Genomic DNA, 20864 nt, shown 5'->3' with positions numbered 1-20864 from the left:
AGTTGCAGTCGGTTGTGTGAAAGAAGAATGTTTTGGGAGGAAACCATGTTGGGAGTCTGAAACAAGGCCACGTTTGCACAGATGATTAGTGAGATGTTTGGCAACAATTTTTAAAGAGACATTTATTGCCTGAAGGGAAGAGTGAAATTGGTCTGTAATTCGACGGGTTATTGGGGTTTCCAGATATATTTATTCATGGGGACCACATTTGCGAGTGTATATCGGAAAGGAGATCACCAGTACTGGGTGGATCTCGTCTTGCGAAATGCCATAGTGATGGTAGGTCGCTTCACCGCTTCGTTCAGGGCCCCACATTTCGTTACAACGAACCGTGAAACCGATTTGTCGAGTTGAGTGCGCTTATGTTTCGACCGGCATAAAGTATGTTACCTTCGTGCGGTGAAGTGGAAGATTATGAGAACGAGAGGTTCACTACTTAATAATTTTTACTGTGATGTTTGAGGTGTGTCACGGAGGAAATGCTGGGTTAGCTGTGGTACCAGAGTCGGGCTTTTTTCTTTTTTATTTTCTTTTGTTAATATGCATAAAACGCCGTCTTTATTCACCATTTCCTTCCTCACAAGGCTTTACATAGTTCCAATGGGTGACGGTCTCGCAGGAGTGGTCCAATAATTGTATGACCACGCAGTCTGGTCGTTCAGGTGAGAATGCATGTTTGTTTGAACGTGTGCTGTAATTCTGCCTTCGGGGATGTGGTGCATAATTATCTGGTTTATTGTTCATTTATGTTTAACGATTTATTTTATTTTTTATTTTTATTTTTATTTTTATTTTTATTTTTATTTTTATTTTTATTTTTATTTTTATTTTTATTTTTATTTTTTTATTTTTAATAAAAAAGGCATCTCACGTAGCGTGAAGTTCTCGCGATATTTTGAGAGGATTCAAGGGCCTGAGGTGAACAACGTGCGTCTTGACCCCCCCCTCCCATCATTGCCTCGGAGGAACAGAAACGGCAGTAAAATAAATTGGAAGAAGACTGCGTGTGATCAATGGCGGAGAAGAGTACGTTCGACGCAGAAACGTGAGCCATGTTAAAATTATTGCTGTGGAAGAATCAAGAAACCGCCATCTTGTGGCTTGGGGCGTCGTGCCCGCGATGCCGCGTGGAGGGAACTGCGTTATCGTGATGGACGATTCCTAGAATTTTGGAATCGATTCGATTCCGAGTCCTTTGTTCAAGGAGTTGAATTCAATTCCGAATATTTTTTGAATAATTAATTTTTTTTATTTTTGGGGTATTGGGGGGGGGGACGGGTGGGAACTAATATGGAATAGGCAAAGCCTTGAAGCGAACGTAGAATTCTTCTTACATTCGATGCTGCAATTTCCGGTTACTTCGGCCTGGATTCGGGATCAGCGATCAAATAATGTAAATCACGATTTAAAATCTTTTTTTGATGATGCGGGAGATACTTTATTGTAAAATTAGGTAGACTTAGAACTGCTGGAGTATTTACTCTCTAGTTTTGTTGTTAATTTTTTTAGTCATAAAGGTGTGATTGGGTATACACTATAGATCAAATAAATTATTTGTGCATTTCTATAACCGTGATAACACTACTGCATATTACCTCAACATTACCTTCACAACAACAACTACACCGCCGAGAACAGGATCTCATCTGAAAAAAATGTATATATTACCTTCACAACAACTACACTGCCTAGAACAGGATCTCATCTGAAAAAAAAAATTACCTCAACATTACCTTCACAACGACAACTACACCGCCTAGAACAGGATCTCATCTAAAAAAATTATTACCTCAACATTACCTTCACAACAACAACAACACCGAGAACAGGATCTCATCTAAAAAAATTAATATTACCTCAACATTACCTTCACAACAACTACATCGCCAAGAACAGGATCTCATCTGAAAAAAAAAATTTCCTCAACATTACCTTCTCAACGACAACTACACCGCCAAGAACAGGATCTCAACTAAAAAAATAAATACTAGAAGCGAACGTAGAATTCTTCTTACATTCGCTTCTGACTTTACCTATAACTTGTTCACAACTGTATACGCAATTTCCAGTTACTTCGGCCTGGATTCGGGATCAGCGATCAAATAATGTAAATCACGATTAAAAATTATTTTTTGATGATGCGGGAGATATCTTTATTAAAATCAGTGGAGGAAATATACACCATGTTTGATATTTGGGTTTTTCATGTCTCCGACGATGCCTTTATCTCCCGGCATACATCATTCCCCATGACAAAAACAAGAAGCAAAAAAAAAAAAAACGGAAGCAAAAGGGTTATAGCCAACGACACGGATTCCAAATTGCCAGGGTATTGTGTTTGCTATTCTCTCATGTGCACGTGTTAAGTATGAAGCTCACTACGCTCGCTATAACATATCGACTGATGCTGAGAAGGGACGGTGGAGGGGGTGGGAGTGTTTTCTTCGAACCATCAATGTTTGTTTTTAATTGGAAAGAGCAATAAAGAGTCGGTTTGAGGCTCGTTAAGGATTCTCTATTTTTACAGCAAACAATGATTTTAAAATCATTCTTGCTCAAAAGAAATGGTATCATATCCACAATTGGATTTGAATGACTTTTTTTTTTGACCTTGTGTTGGCTTCGCGGTTAGGGTGGTGGCTCTGGAACCTAGATTCCTGAGTTCAAGCCCCGTTAGCGTTGAATTAACACCAAGGGGTTGACTCGGCCTGTCATCCTTCTGAGGTTGGCGGAATGAGTACCAATTTATCAGCCAAAAGGCTGCACATGAAGGGAAGGGGTATCGAATGGATATATTCCAATCTGGAATTGGTGTGGTGCAGGCATGATGGGCCAAATGGCCTGCTCCTGTTCAAAAATTTCCTTCCTTGTGGTTTGCAAACAATTATAAATCATTATTCTTGTTCAAGAACAACAACATTCACATTTTTTTTTTTTTTGAGAATTTGATCCTGTTCGATTTTGTTGATGTCAACTCTGCCCTGGTTTGGAAAACATGCTCAGCAGGAACAGAAGTTTTCTGGCCAGTTTGTGAAACACCGGAGCAGCGGATCACCAGCCCTCGGATGTCGTCTTCCTCCAAGTATCTCTGCATTTCAACATTGGCGTCTGCCCAAGCTGATGGTAAAGCCTTTGCTTGTGTGATGTCATCAAAACGGTCCAAAATTTCATCCTCACAGGGGCTCTGCTGCTTGTCAATGGTTGTTGGATCTCTTCAAAGTGAGGTTCTTCACTTATGTGTTTCTTCTGTCTGTTTAATTTCATTGGTTACTCTGTCCTTTGTCTTATCAATGGTGTCGGCTACCGAGAATCCACCGTGCTACCGAGTACCGAGAATGCTACCGAGAATCGGCACCGAGGCTACCGAGAATCCATCTACCGAGAATCCACCTTGAATCTGGGGGTCAAGTAGCGTGGCTGCAGCAATTGTGCAGAGTCTTATTTTCTTCTGATGATGCGCAGCGAACCGATTCTTGTTTGACTGTGGGACATCATTTCATGCATTGTCTTTTGTCAAGGGCATGATCTTTGAGTTGTGTGTTTTTCTGCTGACGTTTCCACTGTTGCAGCCTCAAAAGGTTCCAGAACTTTATTGGAATGTTTTCCACATCGTCTTCACTTGAGGCCAAATGCATTTTACCCAGTAGACCAAGTGTTGTTGAAACTGGACTATGTTGTTTGATGATACGTTTGAACACGTCATACCTGGAATTCCATTGAGTTTCGATGTCTTGGTTCAGCTTTATTGAAGCCATTGCGTTTTGACTTTGGATCTCAGTTGATCTGTCCATGGCTTTCACGCTGTGGTTGAAGTGGCTTGCCAGAATGCTGACTTTGTGACAGATTTTTGAGAGTTTCACTTCTTTTCATTGCATCCTTGACATTTAAGTTCCGATTTTGAGCATAACAAGGGAGATGACCATATTTGCAGCATTGTCTATCACTGACATGGTCTTCTGGCAATATTCCAATGCTCGGATACTTTCAAGAGTTCCTTTGATATGTTGTCTGCTGTGTGCTCTTGGGTCATATGTAATGTCAGGAACAGCATGCACGTTCCAATCACCGTCAAGGAAATTGACCGTGTTGATGATGTGTGCCTGAGTTTCTTGGTCTTCCGTTTCATTTGACAAGATGGCCAGATGTATTTTGTCAGGGCAATGGAAGTAACAGCATCGATTATCCTGCCAAGCTTTGACCTGATTTCTTAATACACTCCTCCAGGAAGCATACTTAGTTCGTATGATTTTTACAGCGACTTGGGAGGTCATATTTCCAATCCAAAGCCCTCACAAAGTCTTTGAAGCCAGTCTTCAACAGCAGATGCAGGCTGCATGTTTCCAACGATTGTGTCGATCAAACATCTTGTCAATGTGATTTTTTGCCTTGTGGAATTGGTGCCGTACTTGGACCTTTTTTTTTTTTTAAATAAAAAGTGCTTTCAATCATCAATTGTGAAAGTAAACTTGTTGCTGTTGCAGATTTTGGTTTCTTTGAATCCGCATTCTCAACAGTCATCAATAGGTACTTTCTCTGGTGTTTGGTTTTCAAATATTTTATAATATTGGACGTTTACAGTGATGAGCAATGTCTATTGAACAAAGTGAGCACGTAACTTTCAGACTGTCTTTAACCTTCCCGAAGTAGTTCCAAACCAGTTCTGGACCTTTTGAATGACGTCAATTTTAATACTCATGCGGTATCACATCAGTCTGTAGTGCCTACCCATCTATCGGCAAAGCAATTGGCACACTTTACCAGGCCAACTCTAAATTCCTTACGATTCATTTAAAGCTTGGTTTTTCAAACCCAGGGGCACGACCCCAAGTGGGGTCGCCGAGCAAATTTTGTGGGGTCGCGGGCGTCCGCTTGCAGCGAAAAAAAAAAAAAAATTGTCTTTTCGATCGGTGTTCGCTTTTATGGGATGTAATATAAACGGTTCGTTCCAAGTATAGGAACCAGCGCAACATGACGCTTGGAATGGGATCCAGCCGATGCGCGGGCTCGCTGAAGGGTGGTTCATTTTGGCGGGAAATTGGTGGTTTGATCCATGACCTCTCAGACTCAGACTCTGACTCTATCATTAACGTCTACAGTATTCATGTCTCCATGTACAACCCGAGACCTTATTTGTGATGACAGCACCAGCCTCCAGCAAATCTCGAACGTTCTGAGCAGGATAAATTTCTGGACCTTGGATTTTACTACGTGGTAGATAAAAGTGGGGCACAGAGGCTTCGGTGTGTGATTTGTTTCGAAGTGCTTTCTACGGAGTCTATGAAACAAAATAAGTTGCAGAGGCATTTGACTACAAAACATGTGCCTTATCAGGGTAAGGAGAGAGCGTTCTTTGAGAGGAAACTTCTTGCACTCAAGAATACATGTCTTGACAGAGAGGGTACCTGCCATCAGACCAATTCTCGGGCATTAGAGGCCTCGTATCGAGTGTCGCTCCATGTTGCCAAGACTAAAAAGCCTCACTCCATTGCGGAAGAACTTGTGCTGCCATGTGCAAAGGACATGGTATCTCTGATGGTTGGGGAGGAAGCGACAAAGAAACTGGCAGTTATACCCCTCTCTGACAACACCATCCGACGCAGAATTGAAGATATGAGTCTGGACGTAGCGGCTCAGGTCGTACAGAAGATCAAGGAATCGCCGTGGCACGCCATACAGTTGGACGAGTCCACTGATATCGCATCGTACGCGCAACTCATCGTCTGGGTCCGCTTCATCAAGGCTGATAACTTTGTCAATGAGCCTCTGCTCATCAAACCATTGGAGGCCACCACCAAAGGCGAGGACATTTTTGGTTAAAGTAGAGCAGTTTTATCGTGACCATGATCTGGACTTCAGAAAGTTGCTCGGTTCTACAACAGACTGCGCGCCAGCAATGTTAGGAGTGTGTTCTGGATTCAAGGCTTAATTGCTTGAGGTGGCTCCTCAGACCTCCATGGTACACTGCATGATTCACCGAGAAGCGCTCGCCTCTCATACTTTGCCAGAAACCTTGCAGAGTGTGCTCTCAGAAGTCGTAAAAATGGTGAATCACATCAAATCGAGCGCCCTCAACACTCGGTGATTCAGGCTATTCTGCCAGGAGATGGACGCCGACCATAAGAATTTACTATTCTACACTCAAGTCAGATGGTTAGCTCGAGGAAACCTTCTGCGTGTTTACGAGCTCAAAGATGAACTGAAGGAGTTCCTACGCACACAAGGGAAAACGGCATGGGTTGCGTTGCTTGAGTCAGACTCTTGGCTGTCAGAACTGTGCTATCTCGTTGACATATTTGAACGTCTCAATGTCCTCAACCGCTCCCTCCAAGGCAAAGACGCCAACCTCATGATTTTTCATGACAAAATGAGCGGATTTCTGGCGACTCTAAAATTACTGGCAGACAAAGCAACTGTTAAGCGCTTCAGCCTTTTCCCCCGTCTGGTGGAGCATCTATTGACCTGCCAGTACGATGATACTGAGCTCGACAGTCTTTCTCGGGTGATAGCACGTCACCTTCGGTCGCTCATTGAACAGTTCGAGCACTATTTTCCTGAGCTGGGTCCTTTTCTGTGGTTCGGTCCTGAGTCCTTTTCTGTGGTTCGGGACCCTTTCACGGCTCCACTGGACTCGATTGCTGATTAAGATGATACAGCACAGGAAGAGCTTGTACAGCTCCAGCAGGATTCAGGAGCGCAGGCTCTTGCGCGGACGAATTCGTTGTCGACATTCTGGTGCAAAATGCTGCCGTCGTACCCGACCCTGTCACGGCGTGCCATTAAGGTTCTCATGCCATATCCTTCATCATACTTTTGTGAGCAGTCGTTCTCCACCATGGTGGTGATTAAAACAAAGTACAGAAATCGCCTAGAAATGGAGCATGATATGATCCTGGCATTGTCATCTACTTCTCCACGAATAGAGAAGTTGGTTTCTGAAAAACAGGCTCATCCTTCTCACTGATATATCTAAATGTCATTTGGACTAAACTTCTGAAACATTCAACTGTACTATTTGGATACTGTCGGCTATTCTCAGTTTACTCGTCTATGAAAACATGACTATGGTGAATAAAGTAAACAGTAAATTTTCTTGTCATATGAAATCTTATCTTGTATTTTATGAATTGGGTTTTGAATCTTTTGGGTCACGCAATGTAGAGAGGTTCTGAAATTGGGTCGCCACTAAAAAAAGTTTGAAAACCACTTATTTATAGGGAACGTGCCCTTGTGGTGTGTTAAGTTTGCAACTAACTTTCTTTTGCTGCTACACTGCAAATGGGATGCCCCAGGCGTGTGTTCCTTTTCATTTGATGGTTAATACATTCATTACCAGGCCACGTAATCAGAACATGCCCCACAGGTATGAAAAAAACCCCCAAAAACCTTTTATTTACTCGGAATCGACATCGATTCCAGTTCCTGACTCGATCCCTTTTGTTCCATGGTTTCAATCGAGAATGGAGTACTTTGGAAATTAATTTCACCCACCACTACTGTGTGATTGAAGTGAAAACTGTTGGAGGGTGTTTTATCATTGACTTAGAAGAGAGGGAGAAGAAAAAGACGTTCGGCATTGTCGAGGGTTGTGGTGCCATTTTGTAGCTTGCTGCTGAAGGAGGCAACCGCCAGCATGCCACCTCACCCAGGTTTGAAGTCCTCTTCGCCCTTAAGCCTGTCTTTTTTTTATATCCTCGCAAGTATGTATACGTTTTTATCCCCCACCCACCTTGGGCTTAGATGGAGGTATACGTTTTTATTTATATCACTATCCTTACGATCACTATCCTTATCCTCCCGAAATTTTGATATTTTTGCACTGTTCACTAATCAGAATGTACTAGTATGAGAATTGAATGAAAAGCATCGTCTGCTACGTATAGCATGTGGTAACTCCATAACGTTCGCTGCTACCAAATTGTGCGTAAAAAATTGCAAATTCAAATGAGGAGCAGCGAAACATTGGGTCTGGATCTCGCTTATGCGATCATGCACTGAGATTTAGTGCATGCGGTATGTGTGCAATACAGTGCATGCGGTATGTATGCACAGTGTATATGCATGCGATGCGCTCACTGCATGCAGCTGGGCCCCATACCAGCCCGGCGGTCGCGACCACCGTGCGGTGTTTAACAGCCGCTAGAGTTCTACGAGTCGCGCTGCAGCTGTGGAACATCGACTTCGAAGTTACCGATGCTTCAAGCCCTCGATGTTGATTACGAAATGGCAGAAAAGAAGCTTACGAAGACCAAGAAATGGTCTCAGAAGTACAAGACCGAATACAGTCTCCAATACCCGTGTATTCGAAAGTCTGAAAGAGGAATTCATCATGCGTATTGTACAGTATGCAGCGTTGATATTTCAGTTGAGCACGGAGGTCGCGATGATATTCGGAAGCACGTTGGAAGCAAACGGCACACAGACATTGCAAAGGAGAGATCTTCGAGCACCGGTACACTTCTGAATTATTTCACCAAACAAGGGACAAGCGAGGAAGAGGATGTTACCCGAGCGGAACTTCTCTTTAGTGGATTTATTGTGGAACATAACTTGCCCATATCAGTCTCAGATCATGCTGGACCTCTATTTCAAAAGATGTTTCCAGATTCAAAAGTTGCTTCAAAGTATGGATGTGCAAGAACAAAAACTTCAGCAATAATTGGTGAGTTGTCAAATGTTACTGCTTCATCTATTGCCGATATTGCTAGACTAGCTCCATTTAGCCTAGCTACAGACGGTAGCAATGACAGTGGTGAGGCCCAGCTATATCCTGTCCTGATTTCGTACTATGACAACAGTGCTGGGATTGTGAAGCAAGGTTTGCTAAGTTTGCCTGCGTGCAAACAAGATTCCACTGGAGAAAACATTTTCAAACTGCTTGATCATGAGTTCAGTGACAGGAAAATTCCGTGGGGAAATTGTGTTTCCTTTTGTGCTGATAATGCCTCTGTCATGGTGGGCAAGCACAAAGGAGTCGCTGCTTATATCCACAAACAAAATCCAGAGTGCTACATCATGGGATGCCCTTGCCATATGATGCACAATACGGCCAAGAAGGCGGCTCAGGCCTTACCCATTGAATTCGATGACTTTCTCATCGATATTTACTACTACTTGGACAAAAGTAGTAAACGCGTCAAAGGAGTGAAAGCACTGCAAGAACTCTGTGATGCCTCGACACACAAGATTCTGAAGCATGTCGCAACAAGGTGGCTGTCCCTTGGTCAGTGCCTAGACAGGCTGATTGAACAGTGGGAGCCACTTTGCCTCTTCTTCAAAGAAGAAGTACGAAGAAAAATGCAACCAACTGTAGCCAAGACTCTAACAACGAGCAAGAAGGACGGCACTGTATCTACTGCCAGTACTGGCACTGCAGGATCAAGCACTAGTGGAGCAGCATTCACCACTACCACTGCAGTATCTGCTGCGAAGAAGACAGCAGGGACAGCACCAAAACCAATGCTGAGAGCAGGTAGCATCACCGGCCCTTCATCACGTTCATCTACAAAGCAGATCCCTTCAGAGTCGAGAAAGACTGTGATAGTCCCATCTACAGGCAAAGAAGGACCCAAGTTAAGTTCTGCTTTTGCCAAATCACTTGATAGAAGCTCAGCAAAACCTTCGAATCAGAGGTCTTCTTCCTTGGCTGCACCTACCTCAAGCTCTCTCCTCAAATGTAAAATTGGATCTGGTACTACGAGTCTGACCTCTTCTGCTGGCAGTAAACGCAAGTGTGATCGCCCTGCGGCTAAGTGTACTACGAGTTCTACAACTAAAAGCGCATCTTCCTCAAACACTGTGCAGGAATCTAGAGAAAAACGTGTCAACAGGATGTTCTTGTCTCCACAAACAAAACTCTATTGTTTCTTCCTTCGATATGCTAACAAGCTTTTTGAGAAGGGGAATCTTCTGCTCCAAAGAGACAAACCCTGTATTCATCTCCTGCACGGAGAATTGAATGGTCTTCTGAAAGATATCTTCGTACGGTTTTTGAAACCATCGGTGTCATCGGTTGCTCTGGTAAATGTACCCTTCTCTGACAGAAATCATCAGAAGAATGATGAGGACCTCATGATTGGGAACGATGCCAAACTGTATATAAGGGAACAAAGGAGTCTCAAGAAATCCACCTTCACTCTGAGTGAGTCAGACATCCAAGGTTTCTTCAGTGCAGTTCGCTCATATTATGTGAAAGCCTGCAATTACATCTTCAAAACCTGGCCGCTAGATGATGAATTAGCCAAGCATGCTCAGGTGCTGGATGTTAAGCTACACCAAGAAGTGGGGTTTGACTGTGTGGAGTTTTTCATCAAGAAATTCCCCTGTCTGTTCAGTGGCGGTGATAGTGACATGGACAGTCTTGAGAGTGAATTCGCTCACTACCAGGCAGACGCCTCCATAGCTACAATTGCTACTGAGACAGTGAGAGTGGATGAGCAGTGGCATCGGATTTCACAGCTCACAGATCCCTGCACTGGTGCCAAGAAGTATCCTAATTTGAGCAAAGTGATGAAGGGAATCTTGGTCATTCCTCATTCGAACACATCATGTGAGCGGGCACTCAGTCTTGTACGGAAGAATCATACTGAATTTCGTCCCAATTTGAGTGTCAAAACCCTGGAAGCTCTCTTAATTGAAAAACTAGCTCATAGCACCCCTTGCTACCAGAGAGAATACAGCAAAGACATAATCAGAAGGGCTAAAAGAGCCACACAGCTGTCACTCAGCAAAGCTTAGACTCAGCATCTAAGAAACTCGGAGTCCAGCAAGCAGCAGTAGTACCAGCCAGTAAGGTAAGAAAAATATTGCTTCTTTTGTGCTTTTTGTTAATCTTTGATTGTCCCCTAACTTACTAATATTAACATACATGTAACATTAAAAAGTGCACAATTTTCCCCTTTTTTTTGTTCAAAAAGTGGGAATTCTTAACATGTTAAATGCTCCAAAATAGGGCTCAGAGGGCACTAGAGAGCGTCTAGAACCCCAGAGCTTCCAGGGCCCTAAGGCGGGCCCTGGACCCCGCCGCAAGGGTCGAGCGCTCCGCGCTCGAGATGTGCGCTTCGCGCACATTGTCTGGTGTCTGTTGCAAATCCTCCCTAATTCTGATTTCCAAAAGTTGGCATCTCTGCTAATTCTTTGTCTAAAACTATTCTCAACTTTCTCATCTCCTTTGAAGGCTATTCAATTTTACCACTCAATATAGTAAACATGGTATTACTATAACATCAAATCTTTCTTTGAAACTTCATTGTACAAATTGCTCAGTCTTCCTCTAAGAAACTCGGAGTCCTATTCAGGTGTGTGTGTGTGTGTGTGTGTGTGTGTGTGTGTGTGTGTGTGTGTGTGTGTGTGTGTGTGTGTGTGTGTGTGTGTGTGTGTGTGTGTGTGTGTGTGTGTGTGTGTGTGTGTGTGTGTGTGTGTGTGTGATGATTAATTTGGCCTTGTATGAAGTACTGCTCTCACATCTGGGGTGGTTCTAGCTCTACATATTTACTTGACAGGTTGCAGTAGGAGGGCTTGGACAGTTGGTGATTAGTCGAAGGGAAATGTTGATTGTGTTGCGCTCGAATGGACAGATGGAAGAGCTATTAGCTAGGATGGATGGTTAGGGGTATGGCATTTGTTGCTGTGAATGAGACCTGGTTTAGTGAGAAATCCAACTGAAGAACAGAAATTCAAGGCTCCAGGATTTCTTGGTGGTGGGAAAGAGTAAAAGGGGACAACGTGTGGTCAGTGGAATGTACATCCTCGTCGTGTTGTCATCGCGAATTGTAAATATTAAACATTTGACCACTTGCTATTCACAAAATGCAATGAACACACGAGTGTCGGGATAGTTTCTTTGTTCGATGTTTGATAACCATACACGCATCTGTTTCCATTGTGTCAGACAAACTGTCGGCAGTCTGCAATACGACAACCAATCCTCCCGATCGTCATTATCGACTCAACAAAATACAGTGCAAAAATTCACAATTTTAACAAATGTAAAAACAATGGTGCAGTTCACCTGTATTTTTGCTTTCTTTGTTCGTAATCCAAAATTGTGGATCACAAGTGTGGTGACGTCACATGTATATGCTCCATTGGAGTTCATAATACCCGTTTCGCACTACAAAATCTTGGTAAATCCGATCTACCCCATCGCTACCTCCACAAATTCGGAGCTTTCACGCTACAGTTTTGTTCGCTGAAGGGAAGGAATCTTTTAGGGCCTATAGCCCAGTGTTTTAATCCTGTCCAGTGTTGTAAAGATGGTTCAGACACATATACATTTGAGAGCTTTATTGGAGATGCCACTAGGCCCACGTAACATGCACCGCCATCGTGGTTCCCTGCACAACGCCCCCATCCGAGCCAATCCCTCCACAGCAAGTAGTCCCAATTACTAAATCTTCCCTTCCTTGAAATTACGTTGCTACCCAACTACAGAATAAACAAATGCTAATAATAGTATAAACTAACAAAATGTAATAGTTACTCAAGATGCTGAAATAAACAGATTCATGAAATTTCATCAATGACACTGAACCGATGGTTTTGTGTAATACGATCGCACAGGTTATTCATAATCACGATATCTAAGTGGTTTTCAAATCACACAGCCTCATCTGGATGAGTACTGACAGTAGTTCTGCCTTGCTTCTTCGGTACTCTTGTCATCATCGGACCAGCCGTTGGTGTCCTTTTCTGGATCGTTGTCACTGTTGAAATGGACTCGTCGATCAACCGGCGGACTATGATATGTCGGTTGTGTAGAGGGTCTTCCTTCATGTTGGCAGAACGACCGTCCAAATCTAGTTCATGCAAATGCACCCTCCTTCGTCGAAGACTTGTCCCATTCAGCATCTGTACGATGTAAGAGCGGGGTTAATTGCAGCGTGTCGCAACTTGCCCAGGGTGCCACTGGTGTGTCTCTTTGTTCAAAATCCTAACCCGACGTCCAGTAGCCAGTTCAGGTAAGTCCTGCCCGGCCGTTTTGTTGTATTTCATCGCCATCTTGTCTTGACGTTCCTTGAAGCGTTCCTGAATTTCCTGATGTCTCTGTTGTGCTGGAACGGACAATCTGCCTGGTAGATTGGTGCGTGCAGGTCAGTTGAACAGCATTTCAAATGGACGAGGGAGGTGGGAATCTGTAGGTGTGTGCCGCAGGTGTTGTAGCACAATATAAACATCATTCCCTGATTTCGTACACTTTTGTAATCATGTTCTTCACTGTTTGAACTTGTCTCTCAAACAAACCATTGCTGCGTGGATATCTCGGAGATGTCGTGTGTCTTGTATTCCACTTGGTACACATCGTGACACGGCTTGCCCACATACTGGGGTCCATTGTCCGTTATGATATGCAGGGGTGGACCGACCATTCTGAAACATTCAGAGGTGGCCTTAGCTACTGCACTGCTGGTCGTGTATTCCATTTTCTTCACAAACGGGTACTTAGTGTAGTAATCCGTCACTATGAGGTAGGTCTGCTCGTGTAACTCACACATATCACTCGCTCCTTTGTCCATGGTACTGCTGCTATCTCATGAGCTATCATTGTCTCCTGCTTTTGTTCAGGTTGGTTCTCCTGACATGCTTTACACGTTTTGACAATACTCTCAATGTCATGATGTATGTTCAGCCAATAAACACATTCGCTTGCCAGACATTTTGTCTTTTTGATCCCCATGTGCGCCTCATGGAGTTTGTCGAGGATATCATTACGCAGCTGCTATGGAATTGGTACCTGTCGACCCTTAAAGAGAACTCCATCAAGAATACCAATTTCATCACGGTATGGCCAGTATGGACGAAGGTCCGTTAGGATCTCGGTAATTGTGGTAGGCCAACCTCTGTGAACAATCTGCTGCAATGCTTGAAAAGTTCTGTCAGATTTTCCAAACTCCCTGAGTTGGTTCTGTTTCCTTGAACTGAAATCGATCAAGTCAAAGTGGTAATGATCATCCACATCATCGAGCTCGACACCGTCAACACAGATGTCCAACTGCAGCTCCTGATTGTTCTCTGGCTTCGGTAGTCTTGACAGTGTATCTGATAGCATCATCTCACATTCGGCCTTGCACTCCAAATCAAAATCATATCCTTGGATTTTCACAAGAAGGTGCTGTAACCGTAGAGGGGCACTCGTGAGCGGCTTACTGGTGATAATGACCAATGGTTTGTGGTCTGTGTATACCTTGAAGCGTTTCCCAAACAGGTAGGTGTGGAACTTCTGGATGCCAGCAACAAGGACCAGAGTTTCTCGTTCGATGTGGGAATATGCATATTGAGTGTGTGTCAGAGTTAATGATGCGAAAGCAACAGGTTTGTCTTCCTACCCGAGGCATGCGCCGAGTCCCTTCTGTGATGCATCCACTTCCAACACTGTCTCCTTATCATGATGATAATATGTCAGACAGGCATCTGCGTCAACACTCCGTTTCAGTTGTTCAAATGCAAATTGGTGGTCTTCCTGCCACAGGAATGGTACTCCATTCTTCAGTAACTCTCGGAGGGGTGCCACCTTATGTGCAAAGTGTGGAATGTGTGGTGACAGTTCATCAGTCCAATGAATTGCCTCATGTTGTCCTTATCCTGTGCTGATGGCATCTTCTTGATGTCACGGATCTTCACTGGATCAGGCGAGGTGCCGTATTTGCTGTTGATTGAGCCGAAGAAGTTGATACGGTTGGCCGTGATACATTTTGACGAGTTCAAAACTAGACCCTCCCTTCGTGCTACCTCCATCAGGTTGATCATGTTGTTCTTCGGTTCTTCCTGATACCGCCACATCATCGGATATGCTAATGCAGCCCGGTGCCTGCTCAAGTATGCGGTCCATGGCCTGCTGAAACAGATCCTAGCTGACACGTAACCCAAAAGGCAATCTATTGAAGCACCAGTGCCAGAATGGTGTCTGAAACGTAGTCAAATCTTGGCTTTCTGCTTCCAGATGTATAGCCCAATATCCAGCCCGAGCATCCAATTTCGAGAATATTGTGGCGCCTGCAAATTCTCGGTTCAGCTCATCTGTCGTCGGTATCTTATGTTGACACCTATTTAGACAAGGGTTGAGACTTTTTCGAGTCGAGACATACCCTCAAGCTCCCATCTTTCTTCACACTACAGCAAATGGAACAGCACTAATCAGTGGGATAGTTCACTCTTCTGATGATCCCTTGTTTCTCTTTTCATCAGTTCCTCCTTAAGCTTCCCTTTGATGTAGACACTGCACTTCCGTGTTGCATCAATCGATGCCTTTGCGTCAGGTTTCAGATGAAGCCTCCCTTTTCCTTTAAAATTCCTGATGCAGTCAAACATGTCTGGGAAGAGCTTCTTCAAGTCATCCACGGAGCGCACCTTGTAGAGCTGTTTCTCATGGCCCAGTAGTCTCGGAACCTTTGATGCTGAGAGTGCAGCTCTTAGCAACGTCCTCCGATGTTCAGCAATGCTGTTTATGGTGACTATGTTGAGCCGTTCGCATGCTGGTAGTCCAATCACTGCAGGTCCAGGTACTTCGACCACAAAGAACCTATACTTGAACCAGTCTGAGTCTTTATATCGACATAAGAGCTTGATGATTCCATGGCACTTGATCTCACTTCCATTGTACAGGGGTTTCCTTATTTTTTGGAGTAGGAGGCTACCATTAAAAAGTAGCAGGTTACCATTACCGCGAGCAAAGCGAGTGCAGCTGTATGGACGCGGTCCATGGACAAAGGCGGGCCCTGGAAGCTGAAGGATCCTAGATGGCTGGAGATGCATTCTAGCATGATTTCTGACATGAAATCGTTCTCATATTATCATGCTGTTGGGGTGGAAAACTACACAAAAACAGGTGGTTAGGCCTATACTGGATGTAGTTGCATTAACATACTGATTGACTGGTTGACTGAAATTCAGCTATCCTGTATAGTTAGTTCAAGCAGCTTTTAAACAGGGTTCAAATAATTTAAGGCCATGGTTTAGGCACACCAAGGTGTCTGGAAGATGGAGTATCGAAGCACTTTAAAAGAGAGGAATTTTAGCAACATTTGGGCCATACCTTAGTTCTTAATAGGGAGATGATGCTGCACATGGAGTACAGAGAGCAATCTGAAGTAAGTGTGCTACATAATAGTGTAGATGAACTAGCATTCATTAAAGAAACCATATTCCATTTCACTGCTGTGAGTGTTCAGGGTTGGCTGTATGAATGCTGTGAGCACGAAGGATTAGAGTATTATAATAATGTTGGGTAAAATGTATGAATGCCAGAAGCTTACCTCCCATGTCTTTGGACTTCTTCGAAAATCCAAAGTCAAACAGGGATTTTCGTTTCGATGTCATCGTTTCGGCACCGAAACTGCGAGGCCTACAAAGATTATTTTCTTGAGGTCATTGCTGCATGGTATCAGGCCAACAGTCCAAAACAAGGCTAAAGCAGAGAACACTCTATTGCAGGAGGTGTGTTTTGGCTGCTTGTGTTATTTTTAGGTCAGTGTTGTGCTTGACCTGGCGAGAGTACGAACAGTAAAAGTAAGCCTGCTTTTATCGAAATACTAATGTTTTCATCTCGGATTTCAAAACAGGGGGTGTAGAGATTTCGTGGTGACAAAAAACAAAAAAAATCGAAAAATCGGCGGTGAAGTAGGCGGCGACCTTTGACATTTTTTCTGAGTAGATGGCTGCGGGTCGCCAGTAACCGGCTTCTAAGGAAACCCCTGATTGTAGGCTGTAAGCTTGGTCCTGCCAAGCGGAATCAATTTCGACATCCATTTGCTTCCATACATGTCCTTCACAATACGTGTTGGCAACATATTCCCTGAGGCACCTGAGTCCACCTTCAACTGCAGTTTGTATATGCCTTTCATATCGGGACATTCAATGCTCACCAATGTGTACACCTCATCCCTGGTCTCTTTCAGACACGTTGCAGATACTCTGATCACATGAAACAGCTTGGTGTGTTCATATATTTCAGCGTTGTCTCCGTTGCTGTCGTCATCGCCTTCAGTAAAATGTTCGGTCATTTCATTCATAGAGTTCTCTTTATTGCGGCCTTCCTGAAGGCTACCTCTCAGGCTGCTTTTGCTGACACCACGGCCTCTTCCACTCCGGGAAAATCTTCCACGGCGGCTCTGCTCGTATCGGTCAGCCTATCTTGTGCTTCGTCTGGGATTTCCACAACACTGGGCCTCGTGTCCGAGTTCACCACAAGTTTTACACCAATCATGGTATGCTGGAGAATTCCATGGTAGATGTGACAGTCTGCATTGTTTGCATCTCTGATGCTATCATAATATTCACGGACAAGCTGGAGTACCCGGCGTTGCCCGGGGAAAAAAAATATGGATAAGAAAGGGGTAAATTGTGGTGCTTGATATATGAGGCCCCACGAGGAGGGGTGATGTAAGGCCTAAGTCACATTTGCCACGGCGGCCGTGGGGTCTCCAAAATCTATGGCCACTAGCAATTATACGGCGGCCGCAGTATTTCCACGGTCACACAATGTAGCAGTCACATATGTTTTTATTTTTCGGGGAGCCGCACGGTGCATTTATAAATTGTGGAGACCCAAAACGTAAGGATGCCGTACGGTCTTTGATTTGATGTCGCACGGTGACCTTAGAACGTTCCTGCGGCGGCCATAGAATTTTCAAGGCAGACGCAAGGCGACCGCAGGGGGGCCCTAAGGCGAACGTGCGGCCAGACGGACGGTAACGAGTGGGTTTTTTTTATTTTTTATTTTTACCAGTTCTTTTGTTTCGGCTTGTCGAATTGCTACGGCGAACGTAGAAATGAAAAAAGTTATAACTCCGCGATATAATTCCACGGCGACCCTACGGCCTGTAAAATATAGCCATACGGCGTGAGGCCGCCGCACGTTTCTGTCAATTCAGAGGGCGTATGGCTGCCGTATCCTTGCCGTAGAGCAAATGTGACTTAGGCCTAAGCGATATTTTTTAATGATATGATGATGATAGGCTCGGATGATAGGGTAAGGGTTAAAATAGTGCTATATGGCATTAACTCCAAAATGGCCGATGTCCCTTGCATCACTCCTCCTCGTGGCGCCTCATATATTCCATTTATATATCACATTTAATTTCGACACATTTCACATTTCTTTGTCGTTGTCAGCATTCGTCATCAGTGTTCCAGTCCCTCGGGGTGGACCACATTGCGTGCCTGACTGTTGGGTGCCAGGATGCTGAGCTTCACTGCGCTGCCCGTCCGAGAGGCAGCCACATACAGCTGACCGTGGGAGAAGCAAGGGACAGAGAGGTCGACACCGATTGCCTTGACGATCAAGGCTCAAGCTCAGACGTACATCGCAAAGCATGGTTTGCAGGGAAACTGGAGTTGGCAAAACTGGAAGGGCAGCTCGGAGTCTGGAATTAGCGGGATCCTTGGCAGAAGGACGACTTCTCCTTTGTATGGTCCACAGGAGATGGTGGCCTCAATGACATTGGCATGCAGGCGGGTTATGATGCAGCATGTGCCATTGGTGGTTTTGGGTGGCTCCATGTTTCGCAGGATCATGATGGGCACACCAAGTTTCAGCTTGAAGAGGTGTGGTGGCATTCCTGACAGCTCGAGAGAATTGAGCAGCTCAACAGGGTAAGTGACTACCTCCTCGTCGTAGATGGCATTGTCCACAAACTTGTAGATTAGATCCTCTCATCGCCGGGGAACTCTCCCATGAACCAGTTGTTGAGCTGGTTGACATTGGTGTTCAGCGGAGAGAGAATTGCACGCTCTGCCAGCCACTCAGACCTGACTCCATTTGTGGTCAAACAAGGGTAGACTTCAGCCTTGACCTCCTCCAGTGTGGAGATGACCTTGCCCAGTCCAGGAGGAATTGCGATCATGTCTGGTTCGGCCACAAATGGGAGCTGTCTATTGCCATTTTCCAGGAGCAGCTTGGAGAAGTTTGTGGTCCCTTCATCACCAGACAGGTGAGCTCGCATGTTAGTGGTTAGGTGCTTGACAGTCACATGGCACCACAAGTGGTACGTCTACAGGCTGACGTTGATAATGTTGGATCTGGTGCCTCTCTTGACTACTGGAAGGATATGCCGGAAGTCTCAGCAGAGCAGTGTATGGATGCCTCCCATGGGTTGCTGGACTCCTGTGATGTCCTGCAGTGTGTGGTCTACAGCTTCATAGGCTGACTTGTAAGTCATCGGGGCCTCATCCACAATGATGGCAGCAGCATCCTTGATGACCTTGGCCAATGCTGTTCCACGCTTGATGCTGCATGTTGGCTGCTCTTTGAGGTGCGTGTCGAGTGGGATTTTGAAGGTGCTGTGCAGCGTTCACCCTCCCTGGAGCAGTGTTGTGGCAATTCCACTGGACCCAGGAGCAAGAGCAATCTTGTCTCCTGAGCGAATATTTTTCAGTAATGTGTTGATGAAGCTTTTGCCTGTGCCTCCCGGTGCATCGAGGAAGATGATCTTGCTGCTCCTGTTCCCATTGATGATGCTTCCTTGCTGCACTAGTTCAAGGATTGCATTGTAGACCTGACGCTGGTCATCTGTCAGGTGCTGTTGGAGGTCATCAGCCTGGACAGCTAACTGCTCTCGGTTGTCGTCCACTTCCCTGAAGTACTTTCTCGAGAGCCTATCTTCTGTGCCCCTCTCCGTGTAGGTAGGTCATATGAGATGACTGCCGCCCATCATGATCACCTTGTCCTCGAGGGAGCAAAGTGCAAGGTTGTAGATGACCTTGTTGTTGTTGTTGTTGGCATCAGGATTGCCAACATTGTGACGGTGCTAGAACTGGTCGTCTTCAGAGAGGAGATCACGGAACTGATCCCGGAGTGTGCGTGGATTGCTCGGGGAAACAGGTGGTGAGGATCACTGTCATGAGACTCCTGAGGTTTGGTGCAGACTGGCTGATGCCTGCCTCCTCCATAGCAAGGTGGAGGTGCTGGTCATTTTCCAGGAGTCGCCTTGCAAGGCACGCTTCACAGAAAGAATATTCCTGGCCATCCACGGTTCTCAGAGCAGTGAAGGAGGAGGGGCCACAGACTTTATTCAGGAGAAGTCGAACGTAGTAACAGTCACCCTGCCTCGGACTGATGCTGTAGATGCGGCCAATTGCCAGAGCCTTCAAGATTGCATGTGGACCTTTGACCACCTCTCCAAACTTGTGGCGGGCCCACTTCTTGTGCGACTTGTCCCACATGTCGTACTCGGGCACCTCGTGGTATTTGAGCGTCTTGGCAAAATCGTCATGACTGCAGAGGTTGAAGAAGGCAGTCGGTGTAGTGGCTGGCGGTGGTCGCTGTGCCCTCTCGATGGCATTTTCCACAATGAAGTAGACTCGCTGGCCATTCTCGTGGTGGACGGCGAGGTCAATGACTGGAGGGAAATGCTCGGAAATTGGGTGCTCCAGGATCCTCCAGACTGCCTCACTGCTGCCGACGTAGCGTGCATTCTGGAACTGAGCGACCTCATCCACTTGATGGTTTCTGGCCTCATTGGCTCGCTGCAGTTCAAACACTGCCTGATCAGTCCCCTTGGTGACATACTTTGTTATATACTTGATGCTGGAGCAGATCTCCACATTGATGTTGCAATTGAATTGGTTGAGGAGGAATGGGTTGCATACCTGCCAACCCTTTTTGAAGGAAAAGCGATGAGTCGCACGCCTCCCGAGGGGTCCGGGGGCATGCCCCCCCCCGTAAAATTTTCCAAAAAATGAAGCAAAATGGTGCAATCTCCTGCATCCAGACCACAGTCAGCTGAAATATAGCCTGGTGTTGGCGCAGTGATTAAGGCAGCGGCTTGGGACCCAAAAAGTCCTGAGTTCAAGCTCCGTTGGGCCACTGAATATATGTATATGTATATATATATATATATATATATATATATATATATATATATATATATATA

The 20864-nt window shown here is 45.0% G+C and overlaps 1 long non-coding RNA gene across 1 annotated transcript; it reads left to right on the top strand.

Annotated features, from left to right (window-relative positions):
• The first annotated feature begins 945 nt into the window (after positions 1-945).
• LOC147022426 (uncharacterized) lies at positions 946-20603 on the top strand. Its single transcript, XR_015060651.1, has 3 exons — positions 946-1045; positions 17034-17198; positions 18106-20603. It is a non-coding gene; the product is annotated as an uncharacterized LOC147022426 (long non-coding RNA).
• The last annotated feature ends 261 nt before the right edge of the window (positions 20604-20864 follow it).

This window comes from Eptatretus burgeri, chromosome 8 (genome assembly GCF_056783735.1).
Source record: "Eptatretus burgeri isolate ZD-2024b chromosome 8, Ebu_testis_v1, whole genome shotgun sequence".
In the NCBI taxonomy this organism is placed as follows: domain Eukaryota; kingdom Metazoa; phylum Chordata; class Myxini; order Myxiniformes; family Myxinidae; genus Eptatretus; species Eptatretus burgeri.
Note: the sequence above shows the minus strand (reverse complement) of the source record. Positions and strands in the feature narration are given on the sequence as shown.